At 45.1% G+C, this 16,054-nt stretch overlaps 1 protein-coding gene across 6 annotated transcripts in view; it reads left to right on the plus strand.

The window, feature by feature from the left end:
- Window positions 1-16,054, plus strand: part of FAM168A (family with sequence similarity 168 member A) — a 138,260-nt gene that overhangs the window by 10,049 nt on the left and 112,157 nt on the right. For 4 of the 6 annotated variants that reach the window (XM_033145960.1, XM_033145962.1, XM_033145963.1 and 1 more), the window contains exon 2: window positions 15,900-15,997. The exons of the other annotated variants lie outside the window; for them this stretch is intronic. The gene's annotated coding sequence lies outside the window, so the exon portion shown is untranslated. The remainder of the gene's footprint in view (window positions 1-15,899; window positions 15,998-16,054) is intronic. 6 annotated transcript variants of the gene reach the window in all.

Below are 16,054 nucleotides of genomic sequence, written 5' to 3' on the forward strand. Positions count from 1 at the left end.
TTTATATTGGATTAGAGAAACATACTGTATTTATTTATTACGTATGTGCCTTACCTCCCCTTCACCCTAGAGAAGGCTGGGTACAACAGTTCAAAATGGGTACTCCTGGCAACCTGAAACCACCTGGGTTTCAGGTGACAGTACTGCATCAAGGACCACCCCAAATAATGACCCCGTGCAACCTGGTAGTATTTCTACTTCCTGTACTCAGGAACCCCAAATACATAGCACGTCTATCTTGTCTGGATTCAGCTTCAGTTTATTGGCTCACATGCAGCCCATTATTATCTCCAGGCAATGGCTCAGAAGCTCAACTGCCACTCCTGATTCGGATGGAACAGGTAGATCTAGGTGTCACCAGCATATTGATGGTGTGCCTCACAAAAGTACATTGCCCCGCATAAAGCACATTGCAGTGATCCACCCCTGAAATGATCCACCTGGGGTTGGACTGGATGGCCCTTGTGGTCTCTTCCAACTCTATGATTCTATGATTCTATGAATTACCAGGACATGAATAACTGTGGCTAGGCTATCTGTACCCAACGGGTGAAATGCTCACCATGGCATGTGGAATTGTGGATCCCTTTTTACGTATATGCATCTCTCCTGTGTCACCAGTGAATGTACCAGCTGTGGAAAGCAACGCACAGACTCTTGTCTTAGCCCTACAGAGAGCAGTGAAATTGTACTTGCTCTGAAGGGAGGAAGCACAGCTTCCCAAGAGCCTAAATTGGGAGTTGGTAACCATATCCCAAGAGATCTTAGCTGTCTTCCTGTCTGCCAAATTCCCTCAGCCTGACCCCTCTGATTTGTCCACAAAACAACTGTGATGGAGGGGCTGTTGAGATCAGAATCAAGATGTCCTTTTGTATTTACTGAACATATGAAAAAGTTTAAAGTGATATAATCTCACTTTGTAATTATTTTATTACTCAACTTTATTATGTAGGCTCTATAGATTTCTTGCACTTGGTTTTGTAATTTTGCAATCTGTATCACACCATTAGTGTCACATCTGAGTGCATTAACAAATCATAGCAGAATTAAGCCCAAGGAAACAAAATGATAATTGTTTTCAAATGGGGATAAGTGATTCCTCCAGCCCTTCTTATCAAAGTTGATAATGCCCTCCCAGATATCCTCGAAGGCAAATTATGTCTTGTATCATAACCCAGAAGACTACCAGATGTAGTCTTAGCATATTATAATGTGAAACTGATAATGAAACAGAAGTATTTCCATTAAAAATGCCTTGGCATTTCAGTGTCTCTGATCAGCCCCAAATGTAGCAAACTGCCATTTGCAAAACACAGTTCTGCTATGAGCCAACTTTGAGCTACCTGATAAACAGATGGGGACAGGACAGCTGAAAATGCTGTACCAAACCCAAGAGTTTGAGCTCCCATTCTCCTCCTCCCAGAGTGATTGCCACTTAAATGTTCACTCTGTATTTATCTAGGAGGAGTGACTTTGAGTCATAGAATAAAGTGTAAAATAAAAACATTCAGTTGTTGGTGCTGTACAAACCCTTGCGAAATAGTCATAAAAAAGCTTTGCCTGGCACTGAAATGATGACAGTGGTGCCAGGCAGGCCTCCCTGGAGAGAGCATAGATGATGATGATGATGATACAGTAATTTATTATTTATATGCCACCCATCTGACGGGGTTGCCCCAGCCACTCTGGTCGGCTTCCAACAATATGGGGAGCTATTACAGAAAAGGACCATAATAATAATAATAATGGGCTGTTGTTGTTTAGTCGTGTCCGACTCTTTGTGACCCCATGGACCACAGCACACCAGGCACTCCTATCTTCCGCTGCTCCCGCACTCAGGCCTGATTTCCTTAAGAATGGATAGGTTTGATCTTGCAGTCCATGGGACTCTCAAGAGTCAGGGAATCTATGGACAGGTCAAGATGGACAGATCATAGTGGATCAATGTGATCCACCTGGAGGAGGAACCGGCAAGCCACTCCAGTATCCCTGCCAAGAAAACTCCATAATAATGGGCAGCTTCCAACAAAATCTTGCTGCTGTCTCCCAGGCCTCCCTTGGAGGTGATGTGCAGAGAAGGGCTTTGAATGATGATCTTGGGGTCTGGGCAGGTTCCAAGCCGTAGGTCAAACCAGCACTCTGAATAGGGCCCAGAGAACAGATTGTCAGCCAATGCAGTTGGGCCAGAACCAGTGCTAAATGTTCATGCCTTCCTGTCCCAGTGACTGGTCTAGCCACCATGTTCTACACTATAATTTCTGAACTCTCTTCAAATGCAGCTGTACATATAACACTTTGCAGCAGTATAACCTAGAGCAGGGGTCAGCAAATTTGCCACGCATTGGGCCAGTGTCTCCAGCAGTGGGCCGGAGGGCGGGGGAACGCGTGCCCACACGCGTGCGCACATGCTATTTCCAGTGCTCCTCCGACCCAGAGGTGGGCAGCGCTGCGCTGGTAAGAGCGGGTGGCGGGGGTTGCCGCAGGCCGGATAAATGAGTCCTTCGGGCTGTATCCGGCCCGCGGGCCTTAGTTGGAAACCTCTGACCTAGAGGTTATTTGAGCATAAACAATTGAAGCCAAGATCTCCCTGCTCAGACAGTGTTGCAGCTGGGTTTTACAAGTCGGCTCTTTTTCCAGACTTCGAAATTCTCTCTTATGAAAACACAGGCATTGTTACAGTAAAATGAGTCCTTACCGTTGCACATGCTGTGTCATAAGAGGCTAGTTTATGTATGTTGCTGTGCAATTTTTCTTCTTCTTTCCCATGGACTATATCTGCACATCACAAAGGGAGTAATAAGATGGAGGTTTGAACTGCAATTTCCTAGAAATTGCTCCTTCTGGTAAACGATCATTCAGTCTCAAGCCCTTTGCTGCAGTGGATGGAACAATAAATACAATAATGCTCTTTTATCTTACAAATAGTTGCTTAAATGGGTTGTTTGTTTTTAATGATAGTATGATCCACAGGACTCATAAATGCCTGTGATTTTATTCTCATGGAAATAGCTTGCGTATTTTGGCTCAAAAGTCTCCTGTTGTGGTTAATTTCTATAATATGCTAGCTAATCTACTCTTTTTATCCTCTGCAGATCTAGTCTAGTGTTTCCCATATGGTTTGGTAATTAGCCCAACACACAGTCCATTCTCCTTTGCTTTGGGCTGCCAGGTGGTTACTAGGTAACTGGCTAGTCTCCCTGAGTAAGAATCCATGATAGCCCTGTGATTAAAAGGCTGAGTTGCAATTTAGAAATGTGTGTTACTGTTGCTCTTGGGAAGACATGAAGAAATATTTGCCAATAGCAAAGGCCACCTTATATATGTTGTGACCTATATTGCTGCAGCAACTTTGCATAATTGAAGTGTCCTGCTGATGCCAAATTATGGTTGATAGATCCGTTAGGATAGACCTACCTTTTAATCCACTGCCTGGGCTCTGTGAAAGGGCCAAGAGGTGGCCAGGAGTATACCTGTGCTGCTATCACAGTTTGTTAGAAAGACTTTAAAAACCTATACGTATCTGAAAAAAGCTCTTAAAATGTCTATATTTTAAGAGCCTTTCTAGCTGTTGTGGCAAACCTGTCGGGGAACTGTCCCCAATGCAGTGTAAGGTGGTGGAAGGGCTCTCTGGATGCTACAGAGAGCCCCAGTCCCGCCTTGCCAGCAGCACCTCCTCTGGCAGCGAAAAGAGCAGTTAGACGTCCAGCGAGGAGGGACAGAGTTCACAGGGGAAAGGGAGTAGAGGCCCTGGGGATGCAAGAGAGACCCAACACTCCCTCAGTCCTGAGGGCGATACAGGGGGAACGCAATTTCCGTTGCCCCAAAGACGTCATGGGGTGAAAAGAAAGGATGGAAGGCAGGTTTTTCGTGTACCGAAACTCTTTTGTTGGGGTCAGAACTGGAAGGGGCCATTCCTGGATTCTGACACCGCTTGATACAGACATGGAGCTTTTAGCTCTGCACTGTATATAGTTTGCACAATAAAATCATTAAAGGAAACAGCAGAGTCCTGGCTGCTTACTCATGAGCAACTAACTGAGAACCTTACAAAACCACTGCAGCAGCACAGGTGATGCCTGGCCACTTTGCCCATAACACCAGCCTCTGGGAAGGATCATCTTAGCCAGGCACCTCCAAACTATGCCCTCCAGCTGTTTTGGGACTACAATTCCCATCATCCCTGACCACTGGTCCTGTTAGCTAGGGATGATGGGAGTTGTAGTCCCAAAACAGCTGGAGGGCCGAGTTTGGGGATGCCTGATCTTGGCCCTTTTGCAGAGCCCAGGCAAGGGAGGTGGTGAAGAAACTGCCAGTGCTGCTGCTCAGATAAAAGCAGGGAGGACAGAGGTGAGCAGCTGCTGCGGATGGGAGTCTAGCCCAGTGGTGAGTGAATGGGTGGCAGGTTGGGCCAGTGAGGGGCCCTCAGCAAGTACCCTCCGTGACTGAATAGCCTGGTCTTGACACCTCGCCATTGTGAATTTCCCCTGGAAGGTGATAACAGGGAGCTGCTCATAAAAGGTTTTCTGGAGAGGATTTTTTAAGCAGACAGAGAAGTTACTTCCTTTCATGCTTATAGGGTGGATTAAATAAATGTTTATCTCCTGTGCTCTGCATGATGTGTTGGGCTGCAGCTGTTCTGGGTGTGCCTTATGTAGTCCATTATCTAGCCCGTAAGCATCTGACAGCAGTCGAGACAGCCTGAGTGTTTCAAGAATTATGTCCCCGAGATACTTTCTCCTGCAAGTCTCTCCCGTATCTCAAAGTACTGCATGGTTTGAGAGGATCATATTCCTTGCAGTATCTGAGGAAGATGTTGGGTGCTGTCTGATCTGTATGTTGTGTAGAAAAAGAAATGTAAGACTCTTTGGTTGTATTTGGTAGCCTGTGTGTAAATATGCATGTATAAGTGTGTGTGCAAGCTGTTTAGTGCATTTTAATGAAACGCAAGTGTTGCCTGCTTTTGTTTTTTCAGGATAGGGTGAACAAGAAGTTAGGAAATATTTGTATAAAGGAATGCTAGGGATTTGCCTCCCAGGTTAGGCGTGCCACTTATCCCTATTCATATTGATTGAGTTGAGCTTTTTCACGTTTTGGGTCTTTCAGAATCATTGCCTTGTCTGAGTGGAAGAACAGGATGATGTAGGTTTGCTTCAAAGGATGTGTATGTACCGGTATCTTACTCCTCCTCCTCCATATATGCCAGTAACAATTCAATTTTTCCTGTGCTTTCTCTTATTGTAGCAAAAATGGCATCGCACACAAATAAGAAAATGGTATTGGAAGTGGCACCAGGGTTTGCAGAATACAAAGGAATCTGCAGGCAGGGTGGGGGGAACCCCAAGGAGGATGAACTGCCTCATAATACAGCCCCACAATAACTCAAATGTTGTGGAGTTTTGTGTGTCTGGGAGGGAATAAACTGTCAGTGGGGGGGGGGGAGGCAGGAACTGGGATAGAATGGAGGCGTTAGAATGGAACCAAAGAAACATATAGATAACAAAACAAGAGTGGCTAACCTGCAGCCCTGCAGATGTTGGACTGCATCATGTTTGGTCACTGCCCATGCGAGCTGGAGCTGATCCAAGTCAATTTGGAGGGCCACATGTTAGCCAGTTTCCAGTATCCTGGAAAAGTGCTTAGCAGTCTGGCCATAACCGTCTGGAGCAAACTACCAGTCAACATATTATTGCGGGCCCCCCTTGTAAACTTCCTTGTAGTCAGGGCCGTCTTACCCATAGGCGCTAGGGGTGTGGGGTGCTGGGCTCTCAGGGGCGCCAGGCTAAGAGTCCGGTCCCTGAGAGTTGAGTCTGAGGAAGAGCCTGGCCATCGGTCAGAGTGCCGCGACGGGCTCTTCTGCTGTGGGCAGCTCTGTGCCGTGAGTTCAGGCAAGCGAGCGAGACACTGAGGCGGTCGGCTGTCTCCGCCCTCCTGCGCACCTGGGACTGGGCAACTGGGAGGGGGGGCGCCGGGTGGATCTTTGCACCCCGGCGCCGCATATGCTTAAGGCAGCCCTGCTTGTAGTGGTTGGTTGTATGATCATTAAGATCATTTAAGTGTGCCTGTATCATTGTTTTACCCACTGGAGCCTAAGGAAGAAGGGGATGCTGGAGATTTATATAAATACATAAAATTACCGGTAGATTATCTTTGGGGGCTCTCCATTCCTTAGAATTTCCAGGGCCAAATAATAATTCTTTCTATGCAAGTAGCTTACCAGTTCCTTTCTAATATACTACATGTATCCATGGACCACACTGCAGACACTCAGGCATCTCTAATCCATGAAAGTCTGTGCCATAATAAAATTTGTCTGACTTTCACATGCTACGAGACTCTATTCTGGCTTCAACAGACTAGGACAGCTATCCCTCTGGAGATTACTAGTATATTGCCTATATTTCAATGATGTGGCTAATTTTTTATTGGTCATAGCAATTATTTTGCATTGAATTCCTCGTGTATCCTATTTAGTAGCTGAGCATTGCTGAGAGAAATATAAGGCCCTCAAAAGAATTGCCTTCACAGAGTACTCCTCTGGAGTTAATTGTGTGCCACCTTGAGTGTTTTTAAACAGGAATAAATTATCTAGTCAGCTGTTTTGGGCTCTGGTTGAGATATTCACATGTGTATAGGCTTGTGGAGGACTTCCTTATTAATTAGGAGTGCCTCTTTGGTGTCATTACCTAATTGGGTGCCACAGGAGCTTGATGCAACAAGTAATGCTCTTAATTAGGGGAGGGGCCATAGCTTAGTGTAGAACATCTGCTCTTCATAGAGAAGGTCCCTGATTCAGCACTCGGCATCTCTTGGGTATCAGGACTGGGAAGAATGAGACAGTGGAGGACTGCTGCCAGTTAAGGGAAACAATATTGGCTTAGAAGGACTTAAGGCATAAGGCAGTTCTGTATCTAAGAATCCAAATACAGGGTATACAATAACTGGTGTGTATTGCTCAAGCCTAGTATTTTAGCACCTAACAGCTGTGGTCTTCTGTGAGTAAGATCTGTTATTCTGTTTGCAGCAGTGCTTCTCCTAATAACAGTTGGCTTCTCGGGTCTTTCACCGTCATAACATTGTGCAGTTGAATTTAAAGTGTGATTGTCCAGCAGTTGTACCGCTTAGTACAGAGGTCAGCAAACTTTTTCAGCAGGGGGCTGGTCCACTGTCCCACAGACCTTGTGGGGTGCCAGACTATACTGGGGGGGGGGAATGAACGAATTCCTATGCCCCACAAATAACCCAGAGATGCGTTTTAAACAAAAGCACACATTCTACTCATGCAAAAACACACTGATTCCCAGACCGTCTGTGGGCCGGATCCGGCCCACGGGCCTTAGTTTACCTACCCATGCTTAGCAGAACTGACTTTATCAGAATTGTAGCACATAGAGTGCTAAGGTTAGACTTCTCTCTGGTATGTTTGAGAATGGTAGACTCTAGAATATGTGCAACATATGTTACGCTAAACCATGGTTTACTGCAGGGGTTGGGAAACATTCAGGCCACAAGCCAAATGTCACTCTCCAGGCCTTGAGGCTCTACCCAGGCCATGCCTACGTCCAAGGCCACACCCACTCCTTAGGCCACACCCCTTACTAGCCCTGCCCTGTGCCTTCCTCAGGGGTTGCAAAGTGGTCTTGAGCTGTGTTAATGCCTTGTACTTGCCTGGATGGAGAGGGTTTGTGTGGGTGTGTGCATAGGTGTAGAAAAAACATTTTTGCATGGCTAAAATGTAGCCCACTGTACAAAGATAGCAGCCACATCCATTGCTGCCACTTTATCCTCTTGCCCCACCTACCATTAGTATGTGGCCCCTGGAAAGCTGCCCATAGTGGAATGCGGCCCTTGAGCTGAAAAAGGTTCTCTGGCTCTGTTTAGTGCTATTTGGATGAGCCTGAGCGTAGTCTTTGCCTCACACATTGTGCCCCCTCCCAAAAATGAGTAATGAAGCTGGCTTGTTAAACCAACCATTGTTTGAAACAAGGCAGAAGCTTTAGCCAAGCTACTGTTTTTCTCCATTTCAAACCCCCCTTGGCCTGCGATATAAGGCAAATACTGACCTACTGAACCAAATTGTCGTATGGATGTGAAACTTTGAACAATGTCAAGAAGTCTTGAAATCCCACAAGCTCGTAGCAAGCATGTTAGTAGCCTATGTGAAATTCCATTGTATATGCCTTTGTGGAACTCAGGGTCACGCACCAGGTAAGTTATAAAGTTCAAGGCTTTTCTAAAATGCTCTATATTTTAGCACTGGATGGAGCTGGAGTTTACCGTTCCACTGAGTATTTCTGTGTTCTGTTTTGCTCCAGTTAGTTTAAAAGGTAACGGTAAAGGGACCCCTGACCATTAGGTCCAGTCGTGGACGACTCTAGGGTTGCGGTGCTCATCTCGCTCTATTGGCTGAGGGAGCCAGCATACAACTTCCGGGTCATGTGGCCAGCATGACTAAGCCGCTTCTGGCGAACCAGAGCAGTGCATGGAAACGCCGTTTACCTTTCCGCTAGAGCGGTACCTATTTATTTACTTGCACTTTGAAGTGCTTTCAAACTGCTAGGTGGGCAGGAGCTGGGACCAAGCAACGGGAGTTCACCCTGTGGTTTAGACCACAGCGCCACCCTCGTCCCCCCCAGTTAGCTTAAAAAGGGCTAAATTCTGTAAAGTTTCATAGATCTAGGGTATAGATCACCCCACTAATGATGGGGTGATGAGCATTAGAGTTTGAAGATGTTGCAATTACATAAGAAGGAAAGGAAATGGCATGAGGTGTTACAATTATCCACAGATATAAAAATGTTAGCATGTATATTATGGAAATACTAACATGTCACCTCAGAGCATCTGTTTCGTTGATCATGTTTCAAAAATAGAGGATGATAGGGAATTTCTCAGCTTAAACCTAGTTTGCTTTAACTGCTGGGAAATATACTTTTAAGTTAAACAAATCAGTGATTCTGTTTCTCTTTTTCTTTTACTACCAAGGAGAGATATTTACAAGAGATAATCTCTCCACTGCAGTGATTGATTTGTACCATACAAAGTCTTATTATTCCTCAGAGGAACTCTGTTGAAGACATCAACATTGGACTGACTAGTGCATGTGAATATAAATGAGCATTAGTGTTGACATAAAATCCCGCACGCAAAAATCGCAGCATTGCTACAATGACAGCAGACCATAGGCAGTCCTAGAAGTAATTTTCCTGGGACACAGAATAGCTTTCAGGTGATAAACCTCTGCATGGATAACGCATGTTGTTGCTTTATGGGGCTTTTGTCAAACTTGGAAAGGAAATCAGTATACAGTACAGTACTTAGTGGGACATAGACAGGTAGTGTCAAGATGGGCAGGCCTTGAATTTAGGTATTTGTGTTTCTGCAACAGTCCTCCTTGCTGTTGAGATCTAGCTGTGCACAAAAGCTGCATATTAAGAGAAACTGTTTTGAGTAGAAGACAAAGAGCTTTCAGACTTTTTCTTTCTGCTTCAGTTCCACTTTGGTGTTACCATTTTCAGTACTAAATGCTGTACTAGAAGTGTAATGGTTGGTTGTTGCTTGTTCAACTGGAAGATCCTCTGCTCTTTTGTTCCCAAGTGATTTTGTCTGTCTCGAATTCCCAACCTAGTGTCTCCCATTTCCAACTCTGCTTTATGTCTTTCTCCTTCCCCCTTTACTTTCCAACCCTGTGTGCCTGCCCTGCTGTAAACTTGTGACTTCCAGCAAAGTGACCATGTCTCCCCCCCCCCTCTGCACTGCTGCACCGACCTTAGACTCTGCCGCTTAGAGGCTGCAAACTGGCACTTTAGCCTGTTGAACTTGACAGTGCTGCTCTGATAAACTGGTTTAACATCTGCCTTGGCATCAGAACAGCTTTGTGAATAAGCCTGGAAAAGTTAATAGCCTGCACCATTTTTACTAGTCCTTTTATAGACAGAGCAGAATTGCAAATTGTGTACAGCACAGAAGTTAATTGCCACTTTATTCACTCAGACGAAACCCTTCTGGGATGGGCTGGGTAAGTGTGTGGCTAGGCATTACAGGGGAGGGGAAGGAAGGACTAGGGATAGGGAGAACCAGAGTCTTGATTCTTATAGCCCACATCAAATATTCCTCCTCACCTGCATACAATTCCTTATGGCTAGCATGTGAGTGCTTAACTGCAGTAACTTGTATGCCATACCTTTAGCTGAGAGTATGCAGTTCTGGAGGGATGTGGGTGGCGCTGTGGGTTAAACCACAGAGCCTAGGGCTTGCCGATCAGAAGGTTGGGGGTTCGAATCCCCGCGATGGGGTGAGCTCCCGTTGCTCGGTCCCAGCTTCTGCCAACCTAGTAGTTTGAAAGCACGTCAAAGTGCAAGTAGATAAATAGGTACCGCTCCAGCGGGAAGGTCAACATCGTTTTCGTGCACTGCTCTGATTTGCCAGAAGCGGCTTAGTCATGCTGGCCACATGACCCGGAAGCTGTGCGCCAGCTCCGTCGGCCAGTAAAGCAAGATGAGCGCTGCGAATCAGAGAATTGTAGAGTTAGAAGGTACACCAAGTGTCGTTTAGTTCAACCCACTGCAATGCAGGAATCTCAGCATGTGCCCCCCCAATCCAATTTGAAACCATATTGGGCACCGCTTAGCTTTGCAAATGTACTAACAGTTTTATTATGAGGAATTCAGTGGTTCTATAATTTACACCCAGGTCTCCCCAGTCCTACACTGACACTAACTACTACATCTACACCTGGTAACTGTGATTGCCACAAACCATCCCTTGGCTCCAAGTCAGAACTGGCAATCTGTTTGAAACCATGGTTTTCATTTCTCGTCCTGAGGCAGGTTATGTCACTGGAGAATTTGTGTCACAGCACTGGGGCAAGATAATGCACAGCACTTGTCTTTTAAATACCCTTATTTAAATACCTTTTGTACTCTTGGAGAACAAGTATATTATGGTGAATATTTTTAAGCTGTGAACTAGGAGGATGAGAATTATTTTGGATTAAAGAGTATGATAGTTTTTCAGCCTCAGCCAGCAACTCAACCTCTCAGCTTCCTTCCCAGTTGCTAAGTTTCTGCACTCAATTTGATGCTTGCATTTTTTCCCAGTGCTGCAGCTTTGCGTGGTTTCCAGGATTCTGAGCTGCATGTGTTAACTTTCCATAAAATAGACTTGTATCTCAGTTAATATGTCCCTGGGTGTGTCACCTCTGTCATTCCGCTATGGTATTATATATTTTTTGTTCTCAAGCGTGCTCTTCTTCCCCACCCCCAAAAGGAGTCCCTTAACAATTGCCTTTTCATCCTCCTCAATGTGCCAGCCTGCTTCTACCGGCTATAAATCTAGCCAGACAGCATCTGTGGGAAAAGTACACATCCTCAGTCTCTTGCCAATAATCGTGTCCACATCCTGAAAGTCAAGAAAGGAATTTCATTAAATTGCAAAACTCCCCCCCCCCAAAAAGCACAGGTGAAGATACACAACCAAATCAAATATCCTTCCAGTAAGCAAAGTTTATTACTGCCCCTGTGGTAGGTGGGGCTCAAAGTTTCAGTTGTGTTGAAGCACAAGATCCCCTTCAATCTTAAGTTCTCCTTGTTTAAAAAGAAAGGGGAGGATCAAACTTGGATTTGAAATTCAGTTAATATTTCCCAGTGAATGTATGCCACACAAATACATACCCAAAAATATACACACCCAGAATGGCTTGCACTTACTACTACTACTACTACTAGTAGTTATTACTAATATTAATAATAAACAAATGTATACTTCACAGTATAAAGCCTTCAAAATGGTGTGCAGAGTAAAAACAATAAAGCTGTAAAACAATAAAATCAATTCAACAAACTCTAAGACAACAAAACTGTCCATACAAACTCTAAAAACGATGAAACTGTTTTATCAGATATAAAATTGATCTTTCACAAATGACTGGGTTACACCTCAGGGAAGGCCTTTGTAAACAAACATGTATTCAGTAGATACCTAAACACCATCATGCAAGGCACCTGGTTTCTTGCATAGGCTAAACGTATCTCTGAGGCTTATGGTACTCTGAGTTCCCCATAGAGTGGACAAGGCAGTCCCTTGGATATCCTCATCCCAAGTTGTTTGGGACTTTAGCGGAACCTTGATTTGTGCCCAGTAACAGACTGGCAGTCATTGTGACCAGTTCACTAAGAACTGTTGATCTTACTCAGGAGTATAGTCAGGATTTTGTACAGTGAGCCTGCGCTGATTTGAAAATATGGAAAAATCCATACCTCTTAATGCTTTTTGACAACCTGGTTGTGATGACAAACAGAGTTAAGGGGCAACCTGCCGATTAAGGTAAATTGAGTGATGGGTCCTAATTTGGGTGAAGGGATGTGAGATGTTGCTTCCTTAAACAGTCTTGGCTATGAAAGGCAACAAGGAGTATCATGCAGGAATTGGGATTTTATTTATTTGTTTAAAGCAAGAGAACCCGGAAGACAAGGTTGGATGATAGGGGTGAAACACTGTGGCCGATGGCCACATAATATCTGTACTTTTCTCCTTTTTTGCCTTCTAAAATTACTAGGCTGCAGGCATTGCTGTCTCCCCACTGTAAGAGGAAATAACCTTCCAGCAGGCATGGGGGGGAAATAGATTGAGAAGGGGTGTGTTGCATTTTGTGTGTGTGTGTGTGTGTGAGTGTGAGAGTGAGAGAGAGAGAGAGAGAGAGCATGCATGCATGCATGCCAGCTAATTTAACAGATTTAACATCAGCCTCTGCCATGAGTTATGGGATGGGGAGACACTTGTCCATTTCAGTTCATCTTAGCTCTCAGAAATGCATAGGTTTCTATTCCTGCTGTGTTAGTGATGAACCTTCATTCTGACATGAAAAAAAGCATTTTTCTGCCACCCATTAACATATGAAGCATAGCTACTGACAGGCACCACAGGCTATTCTTACGTTCTTATGTAAGCTAGGAAACAAGGTCTGTTTATGGCACAAGAAAATCCCTCCTCTGAAAAGGAGACTCTTTCCGCTGGTGACACAAGAGTTGGGTGATGGATTGAGATGTGCAAGGGATAGTGGTAGTGTGCATGATGGGGCTGATATTAGAGGCTTAGGTGAGCAGTGCAGCTCAGCTCTCTAGAGATAGTCTAGGCTCTCCTTCTTCTTTGGCTTGGTTATTTTTGCTTTGTCTTTATGAGTGCATTCAGATTATGTGTTTATGTGATTAATGTTGAATGCAGCCCACATTTGTGTCCTTTCTGGTGAGCTTTGATGGGGCGTTTGGTTGGCTGCTGCTAGAAATACCATGTTGGACTAAATAAACATTGGTCTGAGACTGCAAGGCTATATGGAATCTCCCCCCCCCCAGGCCCCCCAGAAATGTCTGGAATTCTCCCAGGTTGCTGAGCATCACCTACAACCTGGGTGGCCAGAGTTGCAAAATCAAGTTGGAGTCACCTGCTAAAGACTTCATAAGGATAAGAAACAGAAGACATGCAACTTCTATTGCTGCTCACAGTCCTTTCTCCTAGGAGACGCGGGTGGCACTGTGGTCTAAACCATTGAGCCTCTTGGGCTTGCCAATCAGAAGGTCAGTAGTTCGAATCCCCACAACGGGGTGAGCTCCCGTTGCTCTGTCCCAGCTACTGCCAACCTAGCAGTTTGAAAGCACGCCAGTGGCAGTAGATAAATAGGTACCACTGCAGCGGAAAGGTGAACGGCGTTTCCATGCGCTCTGGTTTCCGTCACAGTGTTCCGTTGTGCCAGAAGCGGTTTAGTCCTGCTGGCCACATGACCCGGAAAGCTGTCTGTGGACAAACACCGGCTCCCTCGGCCTGAAAAGTGTGATGAGCGCCGCAACCCCATGGTCGCCTTTGACTGGACTTAACCGTCCAGGGGTCCTTTACCTAACTGCACCTGTCTCCAAACCACTAAGTGATAGGAATGTGAACCCAGGTCAAAACTTGGCCCTGAAGAGCAGTCTAAAAATCCACAGAAGCTGTCTGTGGATGAATGCCAGCTCCCTTGGCCTGAAAGCGAGATGATTGCCGCAACCCCATAGTCGCCTTTGACTTAATTGTCCTGGGGTCCTTTACCTTTTACCTTTCTCCTGCTGCTGCTGCTGCTGCTGCTACTACTACTACTACCTTTGCTCTCCTAATGATTCCTCCTTCACTTCTTAATCCATTCTTGATGGTGTCATTTGTAGCCCATTCTGACAGTGTTCCTCAGCAGGCCCTTTGTAGCTTGATCAAACACCAACTGATTGATCTCCTTTGGCAACTAGATCTCTGTCCATGTATCCTCTGTGCTTTTGCATGTGTTCTCTCTTTCACTGCAATGCACCTGGCTACATGTTAAAATATGTAACCTTAAACTACAGGAAACGGAGCAGGCGTGACAGGTTATGCATTACTTCATGATCTTTCACATAAACTTTCATCTGAGTCACTTAGTACTGGGCTGTTCAGGCAGTTTGTTCCAAGAGTCTTGGATGTGAGCCTGTGTCCCTAGTTGCCTTCGCAAATGTGTGTGCACATTTGTGAAACAAACTTAATAAAATGAAGTTGAATAACATTAGAGATGGCTTTCTGAAATTAGGAATGCAACTTGAAATGAAGGTGCCTGAAGGGAAATATGCGAAGAAATCACAGAGGGTTGATATGATGGTGTTTGCCCAGTCTGCTGCCTGTGTTTATGTTACTCCTTGAAAATGTTGTTTGGCAGGTTGTGTGCATGTGCACAATTTGGATTTTGGGAAGTCTTTGGACTGTCAACAATACAGTACCTGGAGTCTGGGACGCGGGTGGCTCTGTGGTCTAAAACCTGAGCCTCTTTGGCTTGCTGATCGGAAGGTTGGCGGTTCGAATCCCCACGACACAGTTAGCTCCCATTGCTCTGTCCCAGTTCCTGCCAACCTAGCAGTTCAAAAGCACACCAGTGCAAGTAGATAAATAGGTACCACTGCAATGGGAAGGTGAACAGTGTTTCCGTGCGCTCTGGCACTCGTCATGGTCCTCTGTGGGCCAGTAGCAGTTTCATCCTGCTGGCCACATGACCCAGAAAACTGCCTGTGGACAGTCCCTCGGCCTGAAGGCAAATGAGCGCCGCAACCCCATAGTCGCCTTTGACTGGACTTAACTGTCCAGGGGTCCTTTACCTTATTTTACCTGTTAGTGCAGGTGCTGTGATTTACCTTTGTCCCATGTTAAGCTTTTTTTTTTTTGTTAATAGCTGAGATCTGCCCCGCTACACTCCTATCCGAGAATATCTCTTTTATTTTCCATATCATATTCATTTTACTGGAGTTAGTTTTGGACATAATTTGGTTGGGTGAATAGTGAGGTGCTTTTAATAGCCTTGATTTTGAGGCTGAAGATAAACGTGGGCTTGAAAGCAAGTGATCTTGGCCAGGCTGCTTCTTTGATGCCTAATGAACTTTCTTCCACCAAAGATTATTTCCACCCCCACCTCCCAGATGTTTTTTTGTTTTGCAGGATCCTCTATGATACTGCTTTTATATGGGAATTTGGGAAGCTGCTACTGGGCTGTCACCAGCTGGTCAAAGTCTTTTTGAAAATAAGTTAAAAAAAATACTGGCAGGGTTCTCCTGCTTTTAACAGTTGTATAAGAAATTTCTCAGCTGCAGCTTTTCCCAGTGTGGAGATTCAGTTATGAAGAAAGTTTCATCCATTGGCTACATGGGAAAATAAGCTGGTAAGGCTAAAACCAAAAGGCATCAAACTGCTTAAGATGGTTCATGTCAGATGCCGCCAGCCTGGTTTTGAAGAAAGACTCTGCTTCATGCTTTTGCTGTTATCCACACTGTTAGGTAAATTTAACCAATCGCTCTTCACAGGGCCATGTTTGCAGCAAGTTATGGGCATGTTTTCACCTCTTCCTTTGTTGTTTGCTGTTTTAGAGTTGTGGAATGCTGTGAAGACTTCCCTGGCCCCACAGTCATAGACGAAATACGTTTGGGACTATTTTCAGCTGAAGGATCTATTTCATCTATCAAAGGTACCAAACTTTATCCTTACTGCTTCAACAGACTTCATCTTTGTGCGGAATTTCAAC

This window comes from Lacerta agilis, chromosome 4 (genome assembly GCF_009819535.1).
Source record: "Lacerta agilis isolate rLacAgi1 chromosome 4, rLacAgi1.pri, whole genome shotgun sequence".
NCBI classification, from domain to species: domain Eukaryota; kingdom Metazoa; phylum Chordata; class Lepidosauria; order Squamata; family Lacertidae; genus Lacerta; species Lacerta agilis.